The sequence below is a fragment of the Cervus elaphus genome, chromosome 5 (genome assembly GCF_910594005.1).
Source record: "Cervus elaphus chromosome 5, mCerEla1.1, whole genome shotgun sequence".
NCBI classification, from domain to species: domain Eukaryota; kingdom Metazoa; phylum Chordata; class Mammalia; order Artiodactyla; family Cervidae; genus Cervus; species Cervus elaphus.
The window spans coordinates 55,180,259-55,195,294 of NC_057819.1; the positions used below are offsets into that span (position 1 = coordinate 55,180,259).

A 15,036-nucleotide genomic window follows, 5' to 3' on the forward strand; every position below is an offset into this window, starting at 1 on the left:
CATGTCCAACTCTTTGTGACCCCATGAATTGCAGCACGCCAGGCCTCCCTGTCCATCACCAACTCCTGGAGATTACTCATAATTAGAGTGGCATTATGGAATCTGAGTTCCAGAATGGATCTGGAACTCAGAGAGCTTGACTGGAGAAATGAGGTCATGTCCATCAGGTTGTACAATAGGTTAATGAAGACCCTGCTGGGGAGCAATAGAATGATCTCTTGAATTGGGTGACCTGTGGAAATGAAGATATAGAAATGAAACAGAGAAATCCGTCTTCCCCTTGCAAAGATCACTAAGGTTTTGGCTCTTAGTACTGAAGCAGGCACTTGAATGCCCACTCAGAAGACATTTCTCTTTGTGGGATCCCTTAAATAGGAGCCTACTTTGGTTCAGGTTTGGGCCAGAAATCAAGCCCCAGAGAATATATCATGAGTGACATTTGGAAGTCATGGTTTTTTTTTGCTAGAGAATGTTTAGTAGGCATTTGATCTACTCATTTCCAAGGAAATGTATCTGAAAAGATTTTCTTCTTGATAAAAACAGGAAAGAAATGTGTAAAGAAATGTTCACCTCTTTCTTCTTGAAAACTGGTAAAAAGATGTTCATGCTTGGGACTATGGCAGCCACATTGTGAGAATGAGGGAAAGTTAAGAGAATTGAAGAGAAGCCTCCCCAGAGGTCTGGACTTGCGGAGTTGCTGAACCCAATCCTGGAGTCACCTATCTCATCAGCTGTCACTGGAGAAAAATAATCCCACATTGTTTATTCCACTTTGGTCGAGAATCCTATTTGTGAAACTGAAAGCATTCCAGTAGGTACCAAAATTTTCCTCAAACAGTTCACCTATTGACATGGAAAGTATTTTTTCCCCAGTTTTATTCAGATGTAATTGACAAATAACATTGTGTAGGTTTAAGGTATACAATGTGATGACTTAATGTACCTATAATATTACAAATAAAGTTAGTTAACATCTCCATCATCTCATATAATGATACCATTTTTGAGTTATAACATTTAAGATCTCTCTTAACAATGTCCAAGTAGACAAAACAGTATTGTGAACTAAAGCCACCATGCTGTACATTAGATTCCAAGAACTTATTTGTCTTAAAACTGAAAGTGGATACCCTTTGACTAACATCGCCCCATTCCTCCCGCCGTCAGTCATCTGTCCTCTTCGTTTATGAGCTCAGCTTTTTAAGCTTCCACGTGTTAGTGAGATCATACAGTATTTGTCATCCTGTGTCTGGCTTATTTCACAGTGTCCTCCAGGTTCATCCATGCTGTCCCAAAAGGCAGGATCAGGATCTCCTTTTTTTATGGCTAATAAACATTTCTTTTGTTGTTTCCATGTCTTAGCCATTGTGAATAATGCTGCATTGAATGTGAGGGTGCAGATATCTTTCCAAGATAATGATTTCATTTTATGGATAGTATCTTGAAATGTGAGCCAAGATGTCAGCTTGCTCAGACTACTAAAGCTATGAGCCTCCAGCTTTTAGTCTGGGGGCTCCCTTCTGCTCTTTCAGTTTCTAAACAGAAAACAACAATAATTTAAAAGATAGTACTGACCATCCTCTCTGTGCAAAAATGATAAAACTGAATGAAGGAATTGGTAGGATGTAAGGTAGGAAATATCAAGAACTGGTTCTTTAAAGCACCTTACATAATATACAAGTTTTAAAATGGGTTTTTGCAATACTCGTCAATTGGCCACAAGTATAATATAATTTCAGCCTATATTTAATAATCACACAGATGTTCAAAGACTTTCTATTGATTGCATTTGACATGAGAATCACTGAAAAATTATCAGCAAAATCATTTTCAGTTTCCTTGTTGTATAAGGAAAAAACTCATGGATTTTTCTTTCTAGTTTTTCATTAAAAAAAGGTTTTAAACTTAACTATCCTCACTCTTTACTTTTGAATTTGTGACATAGAATCCTACAAAGTGAATTCCCTTCTGTGGTCTAAGACAGGAATAGAGAAAAGAAATCTATCTCTGGTTTCCCGGGGGAATGCCAGGAAACCTTTTTTTAAAAGAATAATGTCAATTCTCTTTAAGCACTGCAATACACAGAAAAACAAAACCTTTCAATTCTTTTTATGAAGTAAACAAAATTCTGAAATATTGAGGATACATTTACTACTCAAAACACACATATACACACACACACAACTCCAAAGACCAACCTCAATGTAAAAGTCCTAAAGAAAATATTAGCAAACAAAATCCATCAATACTTCTTCAAAAAGAAAAGTAGCACATCACAATCAAATATGGCTTATTCTGAGATCATGGAATCTGAGCAAATGTACTAATACTGCTTATATTAAACACATCACTTTAGTATTTAAGTCAGATCATGTCACTTCTCTGCTCCAAAACCTCCAAAGACTTTCCATTTTACTCAGAGTAAAACTCATAAATTCTTACATAATCTAAAGGGTCCTCAGCCTCCAGAATCAAATACCTGACGATCTGAGATGGGGCTGTTATAACAGTAATAGAAATAAAGTGCACAATAAATGTGATGCACTTGAACCATTCTAAAACCATTCTCTCTACTCTCCAGTCTGGGGCCGCGGGGGATCTTCTTCCGCGAAACTGGTCCCTGTTGCCAAAGAGATTGGGGACCACTGGTTTATATAACCTGGCAATCTATTAAACGTGTTGCCTCTGTCTCTTACCCTCTCTACTCAAGTCACACGGCTCCAGCCACACTGGACACTCTGTTGTTCCTCAAACAGTCCAGGGATGTTCCTGCCTTAATGGACGTGCACTGCTATATTCCCTTTGCCTGGAACACTGTACACAAGTTATCTATGGGGCTTAATCCCTCACCTCCTTCCATTTTCGGCTTAAATGACACCCTCCTCATAGGCTTATGCTGCCTACTCTGCCTAAATTTGCAACTATTCAACCCCCACCCCTGATGCTTCTGATTCTTTTTTTTCTACAACACTTGTGTATCTCCTTCTACAACTGATTCAATGTATTGATACATCACAATTTTTTTTATTGTCTCTTTCTCCTGCCACAATATAAACTCTAAAAGAGCAGGCTTCTGCTTTGTTCACCACTGTATCCTGCAGGCCAACAAGAGTACCTGAAACATAGTTAGCATTCAATTGATTTTTTAAAAAATGATGAAATGATTACTTAGTATATCTGAAGAAAAGTCACATGGAATTCTTTATCAAAAGTGAAAAGCCACTGACAAATAAATATATATCCTTGTTAAATACTCAACAAATTAGAAAGTAATGGCTAAATCCTTAGATTTACCTCCAGAACATTCTTAGTGGGGAAACACTGGACACAGTCCATTACCATCAGATAAAAGGGTGCTCACTGTTACCACTAACACTTAACATTACAAGGGATGTATTAGTGGATTCAGTTAAACTAGAAATTATTAACACAAAAGGAATGAGTAGAATAAACTATAATTTTCTGGAGATAAGAGCATTATGGACTTCCTGGAAGCCTCAGCAGGTAAAGAATCTGCCTGCAATCTGCCTGACACAGGTTTGATCCCTGAATCGGGAAAAACCCCTGAAGAAGGGAATGGCAACTCACTCCAGTGTTCTTGGCTGGAGAATTCAATGGACAGAGAAGCCTGGTGGGCTTTAGTCCATGGGTTCGCAAAGAGTCAGACACAACTGGGTAACTAACACTTTCACTTTGCGAGAGGATTATGAAACTGGAGTTTAAAAGTCAAATGAAAAACTACCAAAATGAACGTAAGATTTAGAGAGGTATCAGTATATAACGTAACACATAGAAAGCAATAATCTTCATATGTACAAATAGTTTAAAGATATAATGGAATAGAAGGTCCAATTTACTAGAGAAACAATAATACAAAATAACAGATAAAATACTTAGGAATTCTTTTTCAAATAAACGTGCAACACTTTACTAGGAAAACCTAAACATGAGTAGAAATGGTAGCTGGAAGAAAAAAAAGAATGCATGTTGTAAAAATGTCAATTCTCGCTAGATTAATGTATACATTTAAAATTAAACCAATAAAATAAAAGCAGATTTTTTTCCTGGAAATAAATAAGATGATTCTACAGTTAATATAAAAAAAATAAGTATAAGAAGAAAACTCTTTAAATTAAGAGCAGTGAGAGAAGACTGTTCAGATTTTAAAACATTATAAAACCCCAATAATCAAAACACTATAGTATTGGCACATGATTCAACCAATCAAAGGAGCAAAATAGAAGTCCAAGGAGTTCAGAAAAAGAAATACAAATTATCTTTAAATATGTTAATCTCAATTACAAAAAATTCAATTAAAACTATAACAGGATACGGACTCCCCTGATAGTCCAGTGATTCAAACCCTGCTCCCAATGCAAGGGACCATGGTCCAGTCCCTGGGCAGGGAACTAGATCTCATATGCCACAACTAAGAGTTCACATGCCACTACCAAAGACGCTGCATGAAAGAAAATGTTAGTTCCACTCAGCCGTGTCCAACTCTTTGCAATCCCATGGACTCTAGCCCTCCAGGCACCTCTGTCCATGGAATTCTCCAGGCAAGAATACTGGAGTGGGTTGCCATTCCCTTCTCCAGGGGATCTTCCCGACCCAAGGATGCCCCCAATGAAAATCAAAGATCCCTCTTGCCACAGCTAAGACCCTGGCACAGCCAAATAAATAAATAAATAGTTAAAAAAAAAACTATACCAGGATACCATTTATACCTCACAGATCTGTTAAGTTCCAGAAGTTTTGATAACACATTGTATTATTGGTAAGCATAAAATAATACAATCTCATGTGCCACTGGTGTAAATTGGAGGGCAACTTAACAATATTACAAACATTGCAAACATTACAACATTACAAACATTACAAATATGTGTAGCAATGATTCAGTAATTCTACTGCTCAGAATTTACCCCAGCAAGGTGCTCATGCTCCTGAAATGATGCCTTTCAGGACTATTGTAATAAGATTAAAAGAAAGCTAATGTCTATTAACAAGAAGCTAGTTAAATTATATTGCATCTATTTAGTGGAATGTGCTGCAGCTGTAAAAATGATACTGAGGTCTTTAATACTGATTGGGGCAGACTGGGTCACCATTCACCAGTTAGTCAAAACTCCCCTACTGTGATGCTTCTCCCTGGAGAATTAAAAATCCCTATTCTTATTGAACTTGGGGAAAGGTATGACTTGCTTTGTTGAATGAAACGTAGGCATATACATCATGCGTCAGTTTCAGACAGAAGATTTAAGAGCAAAGACATGATTTTTTTAAGCTATCCCACCACCCCCCACCACCCCCCATCTTTAACTGGCAATGTTCCAGATAAATGTTGCTCAATCAGCCGGAATTCTCAAGAGACAGTGACCTTGACCAAGGTTACAGATGACTCACAATAGATATGCAATGTGAGTGAAATATAAATCTATGTTATTTTAAGGCACAGAGATTTTAGGATCAACATAATAACCTATACTGGCCAAAGCACTCATGCAGAAAACTGTCCAAAATATATTGTCAAGTAAAAAAGCAAGGTACAGAAGAGTGTGGATAGTATGCTACATTCTGCTTTAAAAGGAAATGTTTGTAGCAGCACTGTTCACAATCGCCAGGACATGGAGACAACCTAAATGTCCATCAACAAATGAATGGATAAAGAAGATACGGTACACTCAGATAACAGGTTGAAGACCTAAATAGACATTTCTCCAAAGAAGACATATACAGATGGCCAGTAGGCACATGAAAAGAGGTTCATCACTAATTAGTAGAGAAATGCAAATCAGAGCTACAGTGAGATATCACCTTATATCAGGCTATCGTCAAAAACTCCACAAACAATAAATGCTGGAGAGGGTGTGGAGAGAAGGGAACCCTCCTACACTGTTGGTGGGAATGTAAATTGGTACAGTCACTATGCAGAACAGTATGGAGGTTCCTTAAAAATCTAAAAATAGAGCTACCTACCATATGACCCTGCAGTCCCACTCCTAGGCATATATCCCAAGAGAAACACGATCCAAAAAGATACATGCACCCCGGTGTTCACTGCAGCACTGCTTACAATAGTCAAGATGTGGAAGTAACCTAAAGGTCCACTGAAAGAGGAATGCACAAAGATGTGCTACATGTGCACAATGGAATATTACTCAGCCATTTAAAAAGAATGAAATAATGCCATTTGCAACAACATGAATGGACCTAGAAAGTGTCATACTGAGTGAAGTAAGTCAAAGAGAGAAAGAAATATTGCATGACATCCCTTATGTGTGGAATCTAAAAAGAAATGGTACAAATGAACTTACAAAACAGAAACAGACTCACAGAGAATAAACTTAACGGTTGCTAGAGGGTAAGAATAGAGAGGAAGGGATAGTTAAAGAGTTTGGGGTGGACATGTATATACTGCTCTATTTTAAATGGATAACCACCAAGGACCTACTGTATAGCACATGAAACTCTGCTTGATGTTATGTGGCAATCTGGATGGGAGAGGAGTTTGGGGGAGAATGTATACATGTATACGTATGGCTGAGTCCCTTTGCTGTTCATCTGAAACTATCACAACAGTTTTAGTTAATTAGCTATAACCCAATACAAAATAAAAAGTAAAAAAAAAAAAAGGATGTGGTATAATGAAATACTATTCAAACTAAGAAGGATGAAATAATGCCATTTGAAGCAACATGGATGCAACTAGATTATGAATCTAACTGAAATAAGTTAGAAAGAGAAAGACAAATACCGTATGAAGTCAGTTATATGTGGAATCGAAAATACGACCCAATTGAACCTATCTATGGAACAGAAACACTGACACAGAGAATAGACTGGTGGTTGCCAAAGGAGAGGGGGTTGGGGGAGGGTGGGGGGGAGGCGGGGTTAGCAGGTGTGGGCTTTTATACACAGAATGGATGAACAAGAAGGCGCTGCTGCATAGCACAGAGAACCATGCTCAATACCCCATGGTAAATCATAATGGAAAAGAATATTTAAAAGGATGTGTGTATATATATATATATATATATGTATATATGTATAACTGAATCACTTTGCTATACACAACACTGTAAATCACCTATATATACATCAATATAAAAAATTAACACTGAATAAAATAGAGGGGAAAAATAGCATATAAACATATGTGTGTACTAGTTCATACAAGCATAAAATTTCTCTGGATGATGTTTATCTCTTAGGGCTGATGGATCTGGACATACAGAAAAGACAATTGAGACTTTTGATAGAATATTTTATATTTGCTGACACTTGATTCTATGTAAGTATTATTGATTCAAAAACTTAAATTCTTAAGGAAAGAATCACCTGTCTCGAAAACATATGTTGGTATAAAATCTTAAGAAAACAAGTAGGAAGAGAGAGCAAAGAGCATATTATCAAACACCTTAACAGCTTATACCTCCCATCCTTGGAAGACGCAGAGCCAGAAAAGCTTTCAGCAGGGAGAAAATTAGGACCAGATTCATGTGCCCCCCAGCCAAGCAATGGAACAAAATTTAGAAGGAACAAAAATGAAAAATGCAACTGTCCACTGATATATAATGAGAATGATGCTTCCTTCAGGCTCATCTTGGTGTCCTACTCAGCGACATGCACAGTAAATTTCCTACAGTGCCACCCAATAGCCACTGACGATCTGCAACATCATCTAACTTTTCCCAGATAATACCTTAGCTTGAAAAATAAAATAGTGTAGGAATCAATACACCTACAGTGCTAGCATTTTGGAACAACATTTTATAGGTCAACATTTATACTAGAATTACATGAAAACCAAGATTTATCTATATGTTATTCAAAATTCATTTGACTCTGGCTTCTGTAGATACCCAGGTGGCACTAGTGGTAAAGAACCCACCTGCCAATGCAGGAGACGTACGAGACATGGGTTCGATCCCTGGGTCAGGAAGATCTCCTGGAGAAGGAAATGGCAACCCACTCCAATATTCTTGCCTGGAGAATCCCATGGACACAGGAGCCTGGCAGGCTACAGTCCATAGCATCGTAGCATCAGACGCGACTGAAACGACTTAGCACACATGCTCTGTAGATATCAGAGATGGTATTTTGATTTTTCAACTTTGTTATAAATACTTAAGTTGCCAGGTTCATCATCTCTCACCACCACCTAAAATAAAAGACTTATGCATTTCCCCAGTAAAGGAGTCTTGTCACTCACGTTCATGATCTCATACGTACACACACATCCACATACACACGCCCAGAAAACAAACCATCCACCTACTAACTAGATTCTTTCTTCAGGGGGAGTAGTTTTTCTTTCTGTTCTTTTATTCTACCAAATAAGAAATGCTGAAAGAATCACCAAATAGGGTTTTATAACAGGTAAAACTTCCTGGGTTCTTGCTTGAAAGTTTCCAACTGGAAAGTAAAAGTGCAGAGAAATCCCAAGACTTCTCAAATTGAATCAGATGAAGATACATAAGAAAATGACAGAAAGTCTCTCAGAAGATTTATAATATACCTGTTTTAAGATTCAAAGAATCATCCAATAATCAGGAGGAAAAAATTACACAACTTTTAATGAGAAATAGAACCTAATCTCAACTATACTCATCTTCTTTTTCAGTGCAACAAGATTACTGTACTTTAGATGACTAATATGCACACGTAGTTAATAAAAATATAAACTGAGTACATTAGGAGATAGTGATGCTGAAGGAGCTAACATTTAGATTTTTTTTTTTACTTTGACAATGTAAACATAAACTCCTATCATTCTTTCCAACTAATTTGTTATCACGACACTATAGGACTTGCCACATAAGAAATTTTTTTGGAATGCATTCTTTTTTAATGCTGTTAGAATAGTTATTTATACAATTCACTACTGAAAATAATGAAGATTTTGAAGATCCAAAGAAGTTCAGAAGGAAAATCATCCATATCATTTACTATGAGACCACAATGCCTAAGCAGCTAACATTTTTATCCTAAATATCTGTGGATTTATAAATATAATACAGTTTTCAAAAATCAAGACTTGAGCATTCAGATTGGTTAGCAAAAAGGACACAAGGAATTTAAAATTTTTTTAATTTTCAAAAATATTTACATAAGAAGTGACTTTACCAGTCATTCTGGATGAAAATCTTATTACTAAAGAAAGAAATTTTCATCTTCCCAGTAAACAGATTTTTATCAGTGATATGTGATCTGAAATCCAGTGCATATTGACAGAATTCTAATGTAATAAAAAGGAAAATGGCCAATGTTTTCATTTTAAGAAAAACACGTAAAAATTTTAAGATTCTAAAACAAAATCTCATTCCTTCTTATTTAATTTCCACCTATATAGTATAAGAAAAGATAATTAATAGGACTAAATAGGAGTGCAAACTTTAATCACAACTTTGTATATTACCTTAATACCTATAATTAATGTTCATTTCACTCTGACAAAACACATCTTCTAAAAACCCACCTGTTCTAAGAAGCACTCCAGAACTTCATTAGTGTTTAATATGTACAACATTATATTCAGGACAAACGTTTATTCCTTTAACAGACTTCCCACCCATCTCTGTGTATTTCCTGATGCAGTAAAATGTATCAGGCACTGGCCATTTGATATATATGTAGATTACTGAGGATGGATTCATAGACTGAATTTCCATTCATAACCTATTAACAGTAATCTGTCATCACCTGAGGAAACTACTGGCTCAGATGCAAAGAAAAAAACTGCATTAACATCCTAGAATATATACTAGAATTTATTTCAAAGTGCTGAAGTTTGCACGAAGTTATCTGTATTCTTCCCGGGTATCCTCCTCATGACTGATGTTCCTGGATCAACAAGATTCAGTCGAGCTGTAGTCAGTGACTCTAAAAGACTTAGTTTTCCCATATTAAAAACAAAAACAAAAAAACACCTACAGTATATAATATGACCTTGGTCTTAATAAGCATTTACCACCAAATTGCATAACAATATAAATGAAGTTAATGCCACAGAATTATAGACTTAAAAATGGTTAAAATGGTAAATTTTATGTTCCATATACATTACTACAAAATAAAGAATTTATCATCAAAACACTTATTAATAATGTTGTCATTTAACATTTAATTATAAATTAGTTCACATTTTCCCACTATGTATCCACACATAAAATTTTGTTCCTATTGTATTAGCTTCTTATACTCATAACCCTGAACTACAATCTTGATCCATCAGGATTATTTATTCATTGATTTAGGATATAAATATTTCACTACCATAAATATGAACAGTGATCTACTGAGATTAACATTTCAGTTATGGGACCACAGCTAATATATACAGTCATATTTTCAGTGCTGTACCAGTGGCTTCATAAAATCAGCTCAACCAACATCTACTGAATTCCTATAGAACACAAAGGACTCTCTCAGACACTTTTACTGTCACCTCAATATATGGCTGAATAACTTGAAAGCTTTACACTCATACTGTAAACATATTTGTATATAAAGCTGCTATTAACCCCATGCTATGATCCCAACGTCACTATGGAAATTTTCTAAGACCAAATCTTGTTGTTATCTTACGTATCCTATACTTATATCAAACCCCTAATTCTCTTATCTTCCCTCCCAAAACATGCCTTGAATACAAATTGTCATTCAACAAAGATACAGTAATTTAACAGTATTTCTTCCTGATTTTACTATTATACATGTCCAGACCAAAAAAAAAGCTCTTTGCTAGCAATTTAAAAATTAAAGATATTATATAGGTACTGGGCTTACCAGGTATCACTAGTGCTAAATAACCCACCTGCCAATACAGGAGACACACAAGACATGGGTTCGATCCCTGGGTCGGGAAGATCCCCTGGAGGAGGAAATGGCAACCCACTCCAGTATTCTTGCCTGGAGAATCCCATGGACAGAAGGGCCTGCTGGGCTAGAGTCTATAAAGTCACAAAGAGTCAGACACAACTGACGTAACTTAGCAGCCACACATGTATATAGGTACCAGTATATAATGCACTGGTTGTTAAAATATTAATCTACTCTGACTCCAATTGTTGAGTTCTACATAATGCTATACTAGGGGCTCCCTAAGGAACATTTCATGCAAAAATGGGCTCAATAAAGGATAGAAATGATATGGACCTAACAGAAGCAGAAGATATTAAGAAGAGGTGGCAAGAATACACAGAAGAACTGTACAAAAAAGATCTTCATGACCCAGATAATTACAATGGTGTGATCATTCACCTAGAGCCACACATCCTGGAAAGTGAAGTCAAGTGGGTCTTAGAAAGCATCTCTACGAACAAAGCTAGTGGATGTGATGGAATTCCAGTTGAGCTATTTCAAATCCTGAGAGATGATGTGAAAGTGCTGCACTCAATATGCCAGCAAAATTGGAAAACTCAGCAGTGGCCACAGGACTGGAAAAGGTCAGTTTTCATTCCAATCCCTAAGAAAGGCAATGCCAAAGAATGTTCAAACTACCGCACAATTGCACTCATCTCACACGCTAGTAAGGTAATGCTCAAAATTCTCCAAGGCAGACTTCAGCAATACCTGAACTGTGAACTTCCAGATGTTCAAGCTGGTTTTTAAAAAGGCAGAGGAACCAGAGATCAAATTGCCAACATCCGCTGTATCATCAAAAAAGCAAGAGAGTTCCAGAAAAACATCTATTTCTGCTTTATTGACTACACCAAAGCCTTCGACTATGTGGATCACAATAAACTGTGGAAAATTCTGAAGGAGATGGGAATAACAGACCACCTGACCTGCCTCTTGAGAAATCTATATGCAGGTCAGGAAGCAACAGTTAGAACTGGACATGGAACAACAGACTGGTTCCAAATAGGAAAAGGAGTACGTCAAGGCTGTATATTGTCACCCTGCTTATTTAACTTCTGTGCAGAGTACATCATGAGAAACGCTGGGCTGGAAGAAGCACAAGCTGGAATCAAGATGGCCAAGAGAAATATCAATAACCCCAGATATGCAGATGATACCACCATTATGGCAGAAAGTGAAGGTGAACTAAAAAGCCTCTTGATGAAAGAGGAGAGTGAAAAAGTTGGCTTAAAGCTTAACATTCAGAAACCTAAGATCATGGTATCTGGTCCCATCACCTCAAGGGAAATAGATGGGGAGACAGTGGAAACAGTGTCAGACTTTATTTTTTGGGGCTCCAAAATCACCACAGATGGTGACTGCAGCCATGAAATTAAAAGACGCTTACTCCTTGGAAGGAAAGTTATGACCAACCTAGACAGCATATTAAAAAGCAGAGACATTACTTTGCCAACAAAGGTCTGTCTGGTCAAGGCTATGGTTTTTCCAGTGGTCATGTATGGATGTGAGAGTTGGGCTGTGAAGAAAGCTGAGCACCGAAAAATTGATGCTTTTGAACTGTGGTGTTGGAGAAGACTCTAGAGTCCCTTGGACTGCAAGGAGATCCAACCAGTCCATCCTAAAGGAGATCAGTCCTGGGTGTTCATTGGACAGACTGATGCTGAAGCTGAAACTCCAATATTTTGGCAACCTCATGCGAAGAGTTGACTCATTGGAAAAGACCCTGGCGCTGGGAGGGATTGGGGGCAGGAGGAGAAGGGGACGACAGAGGATGAGATGGCTGGATGGCATCACCGACTCCATGGGCATGGGTTTGAGTAAACTCTGGGAGTTGGTGATGGACAGGGAGGCCTGGCGTGCTGCGGTTCATGGGGTTGCAAAGAGTTGGACACGACTGAACAACTGAACTGAAATGAACTGAAGGATACTCTCATGGGGCAGTGTCAGGAGAGGCTGGGAATGTGGCCAGGTGTAGTGTTGGTGAATACATGGCCCCTACATCCACCCATATACCTGCCTAGTGCACCGAGGGTTGACCATGGCAGGAAGTTATGGGCCATAGCTGTCACTGCCTCCGAGTAGCACCATGCAGGCAGGGTGGGGAATGGATGGTGGGGCAGGCAGCTTTGGTAGAAGTGCTGTTACCAGAGCCAAGTCAGCATTTCCCCAAGTCTGGGTCAAAAAGAAATGGTTTGATATCCAGGTGTATATTCTGCTTTGACCAAAGGCCATCAGGCCAGCTGCCCTTCAACTGCATAGATGTGCTGACTAGGGGAGACTTAATCAGGAGGTCTTAAAGAGATGGGAATACCAGACCACGTGACCTGCCTCCTGAGAAATCTGTATGCAGGTCAAGAAGCAACTGTTAGAACTGGACATGGAACAACTGAGTGGTTCCAAATTGGGAAAGGAATATGTCAAGGCTATATATTGTCACCCTGCTTATTTAACTTCTATGCAGAGTACATCATGTGAAATGCTGGACTGGATGAAGCACAAACTGGAATCAAGATTGCAGGGAGAAATACCAATAACCTCATTTACGCAGATACATCACCCTTATGGCAAAAAGTGAAGAGGAACTAAAGAACCTTTTGATGAAAGTGAAAAAGGACAGTGAAAAAGTTGGCTTACAACTCAACATTCAGAAAACTAAGATCATGGCATCTGGTCCCATCACTCCATGGCAAATAGATGGGGAAACAATGGAAACAGTGAGAGACTTTATATTTTTTGGGGCTCCAAAATTACTGCAGATGGTGAGTGCAGCCATGAAATTACAGGATGCTTGCTCCTTGGAAGAGAAGCAATGACAAACCTAGACAGCATATTAAAAAGCAGAGACGCTACTTTGCCAACAAAGGTCCAACTAGTCAAAGCTATGGTTTTTCCAGTAGTCATGTATGGATGCGAAAGTTGGACTATAAAGAAAGCTGAGCACCGAAGAACTGATGCTTTTGAACTGTGGTGTGGGAGGAGACTCTTGAGAGTCCCTTGGACTGCAAGAAGATTCAACCAGTCCATCCTAAAGGAAATCAGTCCTGAATATTCACTGGAAGGACTGATGCTGAAGCTGAAACTCCAATACTTTGGCCACCTGATGCAAAGAAGTGACTCCTTGGAAAAGACCCTGATGCTGGGAAAGATTGAAGGCAGGAGGAGAAGGGGATGACAGAGAATGAGATGGTTGGATGGCATCACCAACTCAATGGACATGAATATGATTAAGCTCCAGGAGTTGGTGATGGACAGGGAAGCCTGGCATGCCGCAGACAACAGGGTCGCAAAGAATCAGACACTACTGAGCAACTGAACTGAACTGACTGAATAAGAAGGTCACTGGAAAAGTTTGATGTGATTCACTGTTACTATAATCTAAAAATGAACCAGTGATTTGGGAACTGTTGGAGCGATTTGTTAAAATTAAATGAATTTAAATTATAACTTGCATCACTAGACAAGCTGTATTTTGATACATGTCAGTTAAGTTAGAAAATAAAATAATTATATATAAATATTTTTCTTGTAGATTGGTTTATAGATTAATTCATCTGGTCATCTGATTAGTATAAGTATTAATTTTGGGATATTATCTAAATTCTGATTCAAAATATTAGTTATTTTAATATTAATTTTTTCATTTAACTGTCAACTCCACACTCATATCTACACTTGCTTACCAGCATATCCCCAAAGAAAAGCATGGTGCTGGCACATGAAAGGACTCAAAATATTATACAACATGTGATTAAATAATTGAATAAGTATATACTCAACCAATAGTTAAAATTTGCGAGTAAAATTATTAGTTGCTCAGTCATGTCCAACTCTTTGTGACCCCATGGACTGTAGCCCACCAGGCCCCTCTGTCCATGAATCCTCAAGGCAAGAATAATGGAGTGGGCAGTCATTTGCTTCTCTAGGGGATCTTCCTGACCCAGGAATCAAACCCAGGTCTCCTGCATTGCAGGCAGATTCTTTACCATCTGAGCCACCAGGGAAGCCCTCTATAATTCCCCAAGCCCCCTAAAATCAAAGTCAACAATTCCTTTTCACATGCACACACAGAAATTACGGAGAATCTACTAAGTGTAAGGCACTCTGGGAATTTTGTGGAGGGTACAAAGGTGAAAAATTACCTGGTCTCTGCTTTCAAACAAACTTAAAATC

The 15,036-nt window shown here is 37.9% G+C and overlaps 1 protein-coding gene across 3 annotated transcripts in view; it reads right to left on the bottom strand.

Annotated features, from left to right (window-relative positions):
* INPP4B (inositol polyphosphate-4-phosphatase type II B) overlaps window positions 1-15,036 on the bottom strand; it is an 839,852-nt gene that overhangs the window by 781,006 nt on the left and 43,810 nt on the right. The gene's annotated exons all lie outside the window — the stretch shown is intronic.